This window comes from Equus caballus, chromosome 17, assembly GCF_041296265.1.
Source record: "Equus caballus isolate H_3958 breed thoroughbred chromosome 17, TB-T2T, whole genome shotgun sequence".
Classification (NCBI taxonomy): Eukaryota; Metazoa; Chordata; class Mammalia; order Perissodactyla; family Equidae; genus Equus; species Equus caballus.
In genome coordinates this window covers 13,659,349-13,673,031 of record NC_091700.1, presented here as the reverse complement: position 1 = coordinate 13,673,031, position 13,683 = coordinate 13,659,349, and the positions used below count along the sequence as shown (strand labels likewise).

The following is a 13,683-nucleotide window of genomic DNA, read 5'->3' as shown; positions in this document are numbered from 1 at the left end:
ATATTTAAAAAATCAATCCTATTTATAATACCATCAAGAATATATTTATGAATAAATTTATGCAAGGAGGGGGAAAGCCTATATACTATAAAGTATATGAACAATTTTGAAAGAAGACACAAACAGAAAGACATCTCATACTCGTTGTTCAGTGAGTTAATATTGTTAAAACATCAATACTATGCAAAGCCATCTATATATTCAATGCAGACTCTATCAAAATTCCAATAGTATTTTTCACAGAAATAGAAAAAAATATCCCGAAATTTGTATGGGATCACAAAAGTTGCTGAATATTCAAAGCAATGTAGAAAAAAATAACAACTGGAAGCATCAGAAATCACTTTCTGATTTCAAACTATATTACAAAGCTATGCTAATCAAAACTAGATGGTGCTGACATAAAAATAAATATATACAACAATGGAACAGAGTTGAGAGCCCAGATATAGACCCAGGCATGTATGGTTTACTAATTAATATTTGACAAGGGAGCCAAGCATGCCTAATGAGAAAAGGATTTTCTCTTCAATAAACAGCATTTGAAATATTGGATATTCCCACAAAATTAAATAAAATTTAACACCTATCTTACACCACTCACAAAAATTAGCTGGAAGTGGATGAAAGACTTTAATGCAGCATGTGAAACCATAAAATCCTCAGAAAACAGGGTCTTAGGAGGGCTTGACATTGGGTTTGACATTAATATTTTTGGACATAAAAAGCACAAGCAAAAAAAGCAAAAATCAAGAAGTAGGATGGCATCAAACTAAAAACCTTCTTCACAATAAAATAATCAACAAAATGAAAAGGCAACATACTAAAAAAATTTGCAAATATCTGATGAGCAGTTAATATCAAAAATGTATATGGAACTCCTATAATTTAGTAGCAAAAATACAAATAACCTGATTAAAAAAATGGGCAAGGACCTGAATAGACATTTTCCAAAAAAGACATACAAAGGATAAAAAACAATACATGAGAAGATGTTTAATGTTACTAATCACCATGGAAATTCATATCAAGACCACAATGGTTGTACCACCTCACATCTGTTAGAATGACAATCATCAAAAAGACCAGAGATTACAAGTGTTGCTGAGGATGTGAAGAAAAGAGAGTCTTGTGCACTGTTTTTGGTAATGTAGATTGGTAAAGCCGCTATGGAAAACTGTATGGAGATTTCTCAAATAATTAAAATAGAACTATCATATGATCCAACAACTCAATTTATGGGTATATTTCCAAATAAAATGAAACCAGAATCTCAAAGAGATATCTGCACATCCATTGCAGGATTATTCAAAATAGCAAACACCAGGAAACAACTTAAGTTTCATATATATATACATATATATACACACATATATACGTATATGTATATATCATACAGTTAATAGAATACAAAATAACATATAAAAATTGCTTAGTGTGTAGCATAGCAAATAGTAACTGCTTAAGAATTAGTATCTCTCAGTATGGTAGTCTCAGGTAATTCTTGACAACTTCCTATTATACTGATCAATGAATTTAACTTTCCCTTCATGCATTACTGAAGGAGAGAGAATTACAATATGTTTAAATGTTAATGACTTCAGGAAATTAAACTCATTTAGCATTGTATAATCTTCAATAGTGACACTGAGTTTGCTGGCATTTTAAATTTGCACATTTCTCCAGTCACCTTTTCAAGGCTCCCTTGACCACACTGTTCCTCGTACTGTAGATGAGGGGGATCAGCACAGGAGTGAAGATAGTGTAGAACGCTAACACAACCTTATCGTGGTTAGTTGATCTGTAGGATTTGGGTCTCATGTAGGTGAAAATGGCAGCTCCATAGAAGAGTCCCACCACAGCCAAATGTGAGGAGCACATGGCAAAAGCCTTCTTGCAGGCTTCTCTAGAACACATGTGGAGAACAGCTACAAGGATGAGACTATAGGAGGTCAGGATGAGAGATAAGGGTCCAAGAGCATTAACACACAGCGGATATACATGACATACTCAGACAGATGTGTCAGCACAAGCCAAATGCACCAAAGAAATGATCGATGACACGTGCACTGCAAAATGGGAAGCTCAGGGTAGCAGCAGCCTGCATGAGCCCATCAGCTGCCCCCAGGAACCAAGACCCCAAAATCATTCTCAGGCATAATTCCTGGCTCATGAAGAGAGAGTATTGCAGTGTGTGGCAAACAGCCACATAGCAGTCATAAGACATTGCTGCTAAAAGGAAACTCTCACCAGCATCCAGTATGATTGAAACAAAGATCTGCAACCCACAGTCAGCAAGGGAGATGGACTTTCTTGTCAGTCAAGTAGTCAGCAGCCATTTTGGGCACAATGATGGTAACCAGCATCACATCCATGAGGGAAATTTGGCTCAGTAGGAAGTACATAGGTGTGTGGAGCTGCAGGTCCCAGTAAATCAGGAGAAGCATGGGGGCATTGCCCATAAAAGAAGCCATGGCCATTGTCAGCATCACCACGAAGAGAAAGAGGTGGGGTCCTGTGTGTTTAAAGAGTCCTAGAAGAATGAAGTCTGATGTTGTGTTTCTCTTCTCCATGATTTCTTCTGGTGTGATTCTGTCAATGGAAAAATAGAGAAGGAAGGGACTTTCATCATCTAACAATGTTAGTCTATCTTCATAACTTCTGGACATGTGCTGGATATGAAATCCAGGGTTCTGATTCAAAGCCCTACCCTCCAGTCAATATGGCTCTTGTTGACCTATCATCCCACTTTTTTTTAACTCAACCTCTTAATATTTTAAATAAGGTTAGTCTATATATTTCACAGAATGACATATTGGTTGATTGAGATAATGGACCAAAATGGATCGAAAGTAAAAAAATTGTCAAGGGCTATAAATTATAAATAGTTACTTTGGCCAATTTTATATCATTTAATAATTATTATTATTGTGCTTTCATTATGTGTACTGAAACAAAATTTAACAAGTTGAGAAAATAAACACTCATTTAAAAGTTTGTCATTTACATTTGTCTGAGTCATAGATGATTTCTTTTCAAATTTTGGAAAATTTAACACACTCAAATTAGTTCTTTTTTTAATAAACAAGAAAATAAAGTTGTTTCACTATGGGCTACAAGGACCACAGAAGGGAACAGATGAGTATAAGTAAAATAAAATTTCCCCACTGAGGGAAGACAATGTCCCCAATAACTGATGAAAATATTCTTAATTCCTCTCGTTAAATAACTATTTTTATTTGCCTGATTTTTTAAATGTAGGTATTCTAGTTCATTACTCTCTTTTCTGAAATCTTTGGTGTATTCCCACCACACTTGGAATAAAGTGCAGATTTCTTTCCCCAGCTTATTAGGACTTGGAGCCATGCCATACATATCAATTCACTGCACAATATACTGCCATGGAGACTTGAAGGATCAGATGAGTATGAAAGGAAAGTATCTTTGATGTCAATAAATGCTTGGAGGGAATAGCAATAGCTACGATGATGAGTAAGGTGATTAAAAAGAAAAGGAAACAATTTTAAAACAATCTTATTACCAAGGAACATAATTATTAGTCACAAGTAAAGTATAAACATATCTTAAAAAATATTTTAAAAATACCTAAATTAGATATTTGGCCTATCTTCTGAGGATAGTTGTTTAATATTTAACAAAACAGATCTATTTTCTTAGGAGACACAAGCAAAATGACTGAGCCCACAGAAATGAACATGGCTTTATTAGGAAGGGTTTCTAGGTTGAGAGCTGTTATACATTGAACATAAGTAAGATTTTTTCAGTGTTTGCCATTTTTCAAACTGCATACTAAGAGCAAAACTTGTAAATTTGTAAAGAGTAGAAGAGCACATACACTCAAGAAGCCAATTCTCCTCTTTTAGTAGCAGAAAAGTGCACAAATTTGCCACTTTTGTTTATGGATGGATTTGCAGCCTTCTTTATTTCTGATATGGACAGCCCAAAAATATTTCATGCAATGCTTTAGAGACATAATAATCTCTGAGCCTGTTGTCTGGAATTGTCTGGTAATTGAATACTGCAGAGACAGAGATAGTGATGATGCTTTATAACCTGAAGGGTTTGATTTTGTGAATACTCTAATGTTATAAAAATCAGGTGGCAGACAGAGCCCACCTCTTGCACAGCAATCTCACACACAGGCAGTCTCTTTAAGGGACCTGTGGAAAGTCAGTGCTAATGGCTCGTTAAATTGCTACCTTCACCACGAGTGTTCACATTTGAATGGACATAACAACCCACAGTAACAGCAGCATCTTTGAGATGGCTTGTTTTACCACTGATACCAGACAAATAAGCAGTCTACCTAATCGAGGTCTTGCTGAGCCTTGGTGATTTGCACTACTGTCTATCTAGTATATGCAGCCCCTTGTTTCATATGCTACTTAAAATATCTTTCTCCTCTTATTGCCACAGACCCTGATTCCTTGCCTGCAGCTGTCTCTACCTCCATTAAACTTTTAACTGCCCTCAGACTAATCTTGTTGATGTTAGGGTATATGGATAAAGAACTCCGGACTCGGGATACAGAAGTCCTGGGTTAAGAATTATTTATTTTATTTTCTATACATGCCATGAGGAGACAGTTACTTAACCTTGTTTTGTTTATATGTTTTAAATTACAAAACTTCTTAACAGATAAATTGGATGTTTTGTGGAGGAATGAATTTTTAAATAATTTCCCTTAATTTTGCACATTGAAACAAAGTTGTTAATTTCAATTTAATTTGTCAGTCTATGTCATTAGTTGATATTTTCTCCCACATAAGCAATAGCTAGAAAGTCATAGCACAAAATGTCAGCTTGATCATTTGACTGAATGCTCTGGAAATGTGAAGGTGAAATAGATAGATAAGACATACACACATGCACACTCACACACATACACACACACAAATGTGTGTCTGAATAAATAACAATGATTTTGGAACCATGACTCTTTAAAATGAAAATGTAGCACATAAATAAGCACCTCTGTAATATCCTCCACTGTTGTGAAAAATTGTGATGTATGATATTTTAGTAAATTAGGCTTTTTAACATGTAGGTAATTTAATGGAAAGGTCAATTTAAATGTATAACTTAATTTTGTGTATATAGAATTTATGCTTCTTGATCTTTTTCACTAAATATCAAACAAAGCATTTTTAATAAAGAATGAATTGGCATTATGGATATAAAAAATGCATTTACTTGCTAAGTGAAACATTTAGCTTTTAATTAAAAGTCCATATTAACTCAGCAAATTATGAGAATATGGACAGATGCTTATACGAATTGCTTCTTTAGTCCAATTGTGGACCAAATTAATGTTAGGCTATTAAATAAGGGGACTGAAATTAAATGAAACCTTTTTTTTAATATACATATATATTTTCCTGAGGTGAGAGAGCTATTCCCACTCCAGGAATAGGTCATGGATAGTTTTCCAGGTGTACATGTACACATCCTCCAGAGAAAGAAAAGGAAATTTTTCTTCATTTTTTTTTTTTTGAGGAAGATTAGCCCTGAGCTAACTACTGCCCATCCTCCTATTTTGCCAAAGAAGACTGACCCTCAGCTAACATCCATGCCCATCTTCCACTACTTTATATGTGGGATGCCTACCACAGCATGGCTTTTTGCCAAGCCATGCCACATCCACACCCGGGATCCAAACCAGTGAACCATGGGCCGCAGAGAAGCAGCCCCTGCACCACCAGGCCAGCCCCTTCTTCATTATTTGTAAAGTAACAAAATATCTTGCCCTGAGAATTTTTCTGATTTAGTCTAATCCCTTTTGTTTAGAAAATAAGTGAGGAATTCTGTGTCTATTAATCCCCACATCACTCCCTTTCTGAAGCTGGTAGAGAAATTGATTAGTCTCCTTCTCCATATTTGCACTGACTTATAAGATCTTGTAGAGACCATTGTCATGAACTGTTGGAGTTTCCTTCCACAATCTCCTTTTCTCTTCCTTCTGCCACTGTGCCCTCAACAAAGAAAGTGCCTCTAGGTCCAGAAGATATTGATAAAAGATGGTTAATTTCTTGAAACAGCCACACTGTTCATTGAAAAAATCCACTAATATGAACTCAGAAACTTGAATGAATTGAATGCTTATTCAAGAACATTTATTATCCTGCTGTTTCTGGGTGGACTAGCCCACAATTTAGATCTTCAGAATAAATGTGGACAAGAGGGATACTTTTATTTTGTATCATTTGTGGATGAAATTTTACAAAGGTTACTCTGCAATTCCAAATTCAGATGTAGAATACCAAACACTTAATAAATAAGAATCATTTGAAATTAATTCATAATATAATGGAAAAATAATTCTCAAATTAGACTTACCTCTATAGTAGACAGGCATAATCCATGAGACATAGATATGGTACTGGATCTTTTTAATAGCTTGACTACAAATGTTTGCTTACATCAGTGTTGAGGGTACTGCTTTCTCCTCCTGGCCTCATGCCATACTTATTTGGAAGTCCTACATGACCAATTAAAGTTTCATACACCTACACAAGACCTTCCCTGGGGCAATGACACCTTCGAAGGCAAGTCACCTGTGTCAGGGGAACACAGATTTAACGGTTTCTTAAGAGTAAGTGATGCAATGAACTAATTAAACACCCAGGTTTTGCTAAAGGCAAAATAACCCTGAATGGGAAGGTGAAGAGATGTGGAACTATAAGGATAACAGCAAATGCAAGGACTTTTGAAAGGCAAAAACAGGAGTTCCACTCCTTGTACTGAACAGATGTGCCTTAATTACCTGAAATATAGATGATTCCTTTTTCTGTTTGATGATAATAATAATAGATTTTGTTTATTAAGCATTTCTACATGCCAGCAAATATGCTCAGCATTTTGCATATATTTTGTCTTTAAAAGAGCCCTTTGATCTATGAACTTCTGCATTCTACTAGAATGCATACACTGTTAACATTTTTAAGCAACATACCTATATTTAACTGTCCTGAGATAGCAGAGTAGAGGAATTTATGTTTAAACCACCTCAGATTTGTGGTTCTTAAACTTTAGGGAACATTTGAATCACTCAAAGGGAGGGTCAGTTACATGTTGAGAACTATGTCCTTAAATAAGCCAACTAAAGTTGAATTTTGACTCTATCCTTAGTCTTCTGTGCTTTGATAGCCTCTAAACTGATTGATTTCCAATTTTGTGTGTTTTTTAAAATCCTTTTTCTATTCCTTATGCATTTCATGATCTTGGATTAGCACTATGAGTGAGCTTCGTGTTCCTCTTCTGTAAAATATGCATAATAACATTGCTTAGTCTGTAGGATTATGAGAAGGATTAAATAAAATATTTGTAAATTACTTGGAAGAGTATCTGGCCCTTTGTAAATCATGTATCAATATTCATTGTTACCATCATCGATTGTTTCCAATGGGAAAAAAAAAGTATCTTGAAAGCAAGGCTTATGTTGATTCTGACCCAAGTGTTATGAAATATTATCTAAAAAAGAAAATAAGCAAAGGCAGAGCAGTCTGTCCTTTCAATGTCATACGTGGTCATTGCTTAACAGGACTGCTCAAAGGTTATTTAGTTCTCGGGGTGAAAACAACTGTGTTTGACTTACTATTTACTAATAACCAGGGCCTAGAATCTGTGATGTTGCATATTAATGTGTATGCAATGTATGCAATGTATCTCTAAAGTGTCCAATACAGATGCAAATAATTTATGTCCAGTAATGAGGTAAGAAATCAACCAGTTTTACTTAGGTAAAAACAAAAACTCAAACAATGAGGAGTTTCTTCTCCTGACATCAAATGTGTGGTGCCTTTTCCAACATTCTGACATCAAGTGGATATCCTACAATTTAATAAATTCTGATACTACCTGGAGTCTGTACAGACTCCACAGACTTAAGGGCTCACTCACACAAGACTGCCTCCTTTAGTTGCTAGTCATAAGTATCAGGTTTTCAGGGAACCCTTCTGTCCAACTTGGCTACAAAGGGTTCCCATGACCCCTTCCTCGGGTTCTATAATTTTCTAGAGTGACTTAAAAAAAAGCAGAACAATGCTATTATAATGATTACAGCTTATTATAAAGGATAAAAATGGACAATCAAATAAAGTGGTACATGGGTGAGTTTCAGGAGGGTCTTGAGTGCAGGAACTTCTATCCCTATGGAGTTGAGTTGCACTGTCCTCCTGGTATGTGTTTGTGAGCTCAGAAGCTCTCTGAACCCTGTCTTTGAGGAGTTTTATGGAGGTTTAGTTACATAGACATGCTGATAGCTATTGGTGATTAACTAAATTTCCAGTCTTTCTCTCCTCCCTAGAAATTGGGGAATGGAACTAAAGGTTCCAAACTTCCAATCGTGGCTTGGTATTCTGGCAACCAGGTCCCATCCTCAAGCTATCTAGGGGCCCACCAAGAGTCTCCTCATCAGAACCAAAAGCAGCCCTATCCCACTTCCACTCTGGAAATTCCAAGGTTTTCAGGAGTTCTGTGCCAAGAACCTAAGACAAAGACCAATTATTTTTATGTTATAAAACAAAAAGCAGAAATAAAAATAAGAAAGTGTTTATTTCAGTGTGGCCTTCTCAGAGGTCTACAAAAAGCCCTGTTAAACTCAAATGCTCTTTGCACCAGTTCTTACGCGTTCTTTGTCCCCTCATGGATAAGTTAAACAAACTTTGAATAGACATTCATTTACTTCATATTTTTGTGATTGTTGTGCATTTCACTTTGTGAAAATCAAACTTTTGCAGAAGATTCATCTGTTTATGTCTCAAATTGGATCACATTTAAAGCGAATCTGGTAAGAGTGTAAGTAACTATTATCTGGGCCTTGTAAGCATACAATTCACTTTCCCATATTCCTCATATGGAACCCTGGTACCATCTGACCCTCTTTCACCTCAGATGTCAGAAAAAATATTTGGAACATGAGATACCACTGCATAGAACACAACCACCATCTGAAAAGCAGTGGAAATTGAGTTAGTAAGCTCAAAGAATGTGGTTTCCTGGTTAAAGTTGCCGGACTCCAGAGGCGGCAATACATGAAGACATTTTGACCTGTTCATTGTCTGAACCCAACTGGGAGAGCATGGTGAGGACTTGGTCTTAAAAGCTGAAATCAGCCTGAATGAGACGAAAGAAAAGATGAGGCACATGATAAATACTCTTCTAAGACCTGTTGACAGACTGTAGGCAACCTCTATGAGCTCTCCAAAACAAGATGACCCAGGACCCAATAAGTAGATGTCAAAACACAGACAGGGAAAAAATTAAGTAATTAAGTGACCAGTGACCCATGAAATAACTTGCATTTAGGTGTGAGCACACTTCTTTGAGGATCCTCAAAAATGGTTGAGGGACCCTTGGCTGCTTCAATGAATAAAAGTGGGTGGGAAACATTAATGGCCAGTGGTCTTTGCTGCTAAGGACACCACACATATCAGACGCTCCAACCTGTCAACAGAAAGCACTGTGGGTAGCGGTGCTCACAGATTCATCTGCAGGATTGAGAATCTCTAATTTTAGCATTTATCCATCTAAAAGTAAACAAGTTGTGTGAGGTGTATGAAATTATGTATTGTTTTATGTCCTATCTAAAGCTTGAAATTGACAAACTTCCAGTTTTACTAATCTCTTGACCGTGGAGGAAATCATATTTTACATATAATTTCCGTTTGCTGGATTTCTAATGAGGTTTAAATATCGTTTCACTCACTTAATTGCAATTCATGTTTTCTTTTATGTTAAACTATTTATTCTTGCCATTTACCTATTTTTTCTTCTGAGATTTGAGACTATTTATTGGTAAGTATTCCTTATATGCTGATTGTTTATTAATTACAAATGTTGCATATTTTCTCCTAGCTTATGACTGTTATTTATTGTTTTAAGTTTGTTTTTAATTTTTCATAAAAATTATATACTTTTCAGATGTAAATGTTGCTTTTGTATACATATACATAGTGAAATGACTATGATACTCTATCTAGTTAAGACGTCATCTCCTCACATAGTTAAAATTTTTTATAGTTACCACTTTTTGTGAGCTGAGAGCATCTGAAATCTACTCTTTTAGCAAGTTTCCAGTATTGAATACAGTATTATTGACTGTAATCATCATACTTTGCATTAGCTATCTAGATTTATTCATCCTACATAACAGCAATTTTGTACCCTTTGACCAACATTCCCCTATTTCCCCCAACTTCCCACCGCTAGTAACCACTATTCTATGTATTTAACTTTTTAAAATTCCCCATCTACATGAATTAGTTAAGTTTTGTTTTTCTGTGTCTGGTTAATTTTACTTAGCATAATGTCCTCCAAGTTTATCCCTGTCTTTGCAAATGGCAGGATCTCCTTCTATTTAAATGATGAATATATATATCTGAAAATTTCTTTGTCTCTTCATTTGTCAACAGGCTTTAGTTTGTTTCCATACCTTGGCTATTGGGAATAATGCTGCAATAGACGTGGCAATACAGATATCTCTTTGAGATGCTGATTTTTCTCCTTGGTTATGTACCCAGAATAAAAGATTGCAGGACCATCTGGTAATCCTATTTTTCATTTTTGGGGGAAGCTTCATACTGTTTTCTGTAATGGCTATACAAATTCTCAACTTCATGTGGAACCACAAAAGATCCTGAATAGCCAACATAATCTTGAGAAATAAGAACAGAGTTGGAGGCATCATATTTTCTGATTTAAACTGTATTACAATGTTATATTAATAAAAACAGGATGGTACTGGAATAAAAACATATACATAGACAATTAAAACAAAGTAGAGATGCCAGGAATAAACCCAAGCATACATGGTCAACTTAAATTTCCACAGGGCACCCAGGACCCACAATGGGGAAAGGATAGTTTCTTCGATATATGGTGTTGGGAAAACTGGATATCCAGATGCAAAAGAATTAAATTTAACTTTTATCTTACACCATACAAAGAATCAACTAAAAATGGAGTAAAGACTTAAATATTAGACCTTAACTGTAAATTTCTAGAAGAAAACATAAGAAGAAAAACTCCTTGATATTGGTCTTGACATGCCCTTTTGGATATCACACCAAAAGGTTAGGCAATAAAAGCACAAATACACGAGCATGACTTCATTAAACTAAAGAATTTCTGCACAGCAAAGTAAGAAATCAAGAAAAGGGATAAGCAACGTATAGGTTGGGTGAAAATGTTTGCATACATCTGATAGGAATTGATATACAAATATATAAGGAACTCAGACAATTCAATAGCAGAAAAAAACTAACCAATTAAAACATTGATCAAGGACTTGGATAGACAGATTTCCAAAGAAGACATAAAAATGGCCAATGGGTATATGAAGAGGTGATCAACGTTTACTAATCATCGGTGAAATCAAAATCAAAATCATAGTGCGATATCACTTCACGTGGGTTAGAATGGCTAGCATCAAAATATAAAAGATAACAAATGCTGGCAAAGATGTGGAGAAAAGGGAGCCAAGTCTTGTGCGTTAGTGGTGGGAATGTAAATATGGCTTTCACGTCCTAATCTTTGCAATGGTTTTTGACAAGGTAAAATTATTAATAAAAATGCATTTCTCAATTGTTTATTTTGTGCTTTGAGCTTCTTTCTTCTAAAAATTCAATCTTTTCTCTGTGACTATGAGAGTCTCTCCTCTAATGTCTCCTAAAATTTACGATGACTTCAACTAGAGTATAGTGCTTTGTTCTTATGTTTCACCATTTTCAAGTAAATTTTCTGAAACTTTTGTTCAGTTAGTGATTTTGAAATTTTATCTAAGAGATTTATGTGTTCTTATTTTACATAAATTTATTTTCATTTCCCTTAGGATTTCAATTTATACTATTATGTTCTTCAATAATTATGTATACTGACTTCTAGTCTTTGTGCAATTTTTCTCCATTTTTTGCTTTTGGGTTAGATTTAAACTGAAAGGCAAATGTGAATAGAAGTGATGATACCAGATATTATTTTCTTGTTTGTTTTATTAAGGAGAGCTTATGGAATTTTCAATATTTTGAATGACTCATTTTATCTAAATTTTTTTGAAATTTATTCTCTTTTTTAATGTAAATTATGTCTGTCTCTAGTCTCTGGTCGTTTGAAGAGTGTTGCCTTTGTCTTCATGTAGCACAGCTTCAATTAAATATACCTTGGCTTCGATTATTTTTACCTTACCTTCTTGTGATAAGATATATTGGAATTTCTGAATGTGAGGACTCATATCATTTATTATTCATAGTCATTGGCTTTTTGAACATTTTCTCTTATATTGTAAAGAAAGGGCAGAATTATTTTGCATTTTTGAAATATGTGAATATACGTATGCCATTTAATATATGTTTAAACCACTCTAGTTTCCATTATTTATCTTCATTATCAACAATGTAAACATCCATTATGCACTTCTCATCTATAAACGTACATTCTGATTTGAATATACTGATATCATGCTTTGGTTCTGGGGGCATCTGTGTGAAACTGGGTAAAGAGTGGGGATTGTTTCAGTATGTTATCATTGAAATTTCAGGAAAAAAACTGTAATATTAGTCTGCAAAACATTTCAATATGTAGAATCCAGGATATTCATACTTATATTTGAAGTAAACAATTAGTTCTTTGTCAGGATAAGAAAATCTGAACTGAGATTTTGAAGGTTAAATTAATTAATAAAACTCACAAAAATAACTAATGGCAAAACTTTGTCCACAAGTACTATAGATTTATGTAGACTTTTGATCATAAGTTTTATCATAGGAATATTGGTATAGTCTTCCTGAAGTGTCTTACTGTAATGTAGTAAAAAAAAGGAAGCTTTAGTATATAACAAGATGCTTCCAAAACTAAATGAAAAGAATAAGTAAATACATCTCTGAGCATCTCTCCAATTTGAATTTACCCAAAGGTAAAGGGAAATCAAGTAACTGACTAAAATTCCGCAAATAATGAAGATCCCTTGGAAATATGCTAACATTTCACATTTACTATATAACTTCTAAAGGCTTTAGAAGCTTTAAGACATTTACAACATTATATCAACTATATGAATAAGTACTGTTATGGGTATGATTCTCATTCTGCAGCTGTAGGAACTGAGGCACACTAAGGTTTGTAAGTACTTATTCTGAAATCTTCCCCTTGCTAACAGGTGGGCCCTAGATTCATACCTGTGCTGTCTGAGGCCAAGTCTCTTCTCTGCTGGGGCTCACTGTCCCACTGGCGTTTAGTGGAAATTTATATCCAAACATTGTTTTTAAGGAGTAAGAACACTAATAGTCGTTTTCAACAGGCTTACACAAATTGATGGTTGAGAGAATGTCACTTCTGGTATCTTTGGGTGTTATGCCTGGATTTTGCATTGGGAGTTGTATCCACTAATTGAAGATGGTAAATTTTATGGCTTCTTGTTTTAAAACTATTAAAATAATTCATTTGGAAAGGATAAAGTGGAAATAGACTATAATTTTTCTAGACATTTCATTGGCAATTAAAATTTAATCAGAAATATTTGTTAAAAAATTGATTTATCGGGGAGGTGAGACCAAGATGGCTGAGTGAGTGGTCTGCTTTCTCTCTCCCCCTTCGAATCTACAACTAATTGGACATTCACCGGTTAACAAAGGATATCCACATAGAATCTCAAGATGCCTGAGAGACCCT

The 13,683-nt window shown here is 34.8% G+C and overlaps 1 pseudogene; it reads right to left on the bottom strand.

Annotated features, from left to right (window-relative positions):
• Nucleotides 1–1,635: 1,635 nt before the first annotated feature.
• On the bottom strand, nt 1,636–2,573 carry LOC138918587 (olfactory receptor 2T33-like; annotated as a pseudogene).
• Between the last annotated feature and the right edge of the window lie 11,110 nt (nt 2,574–13,683).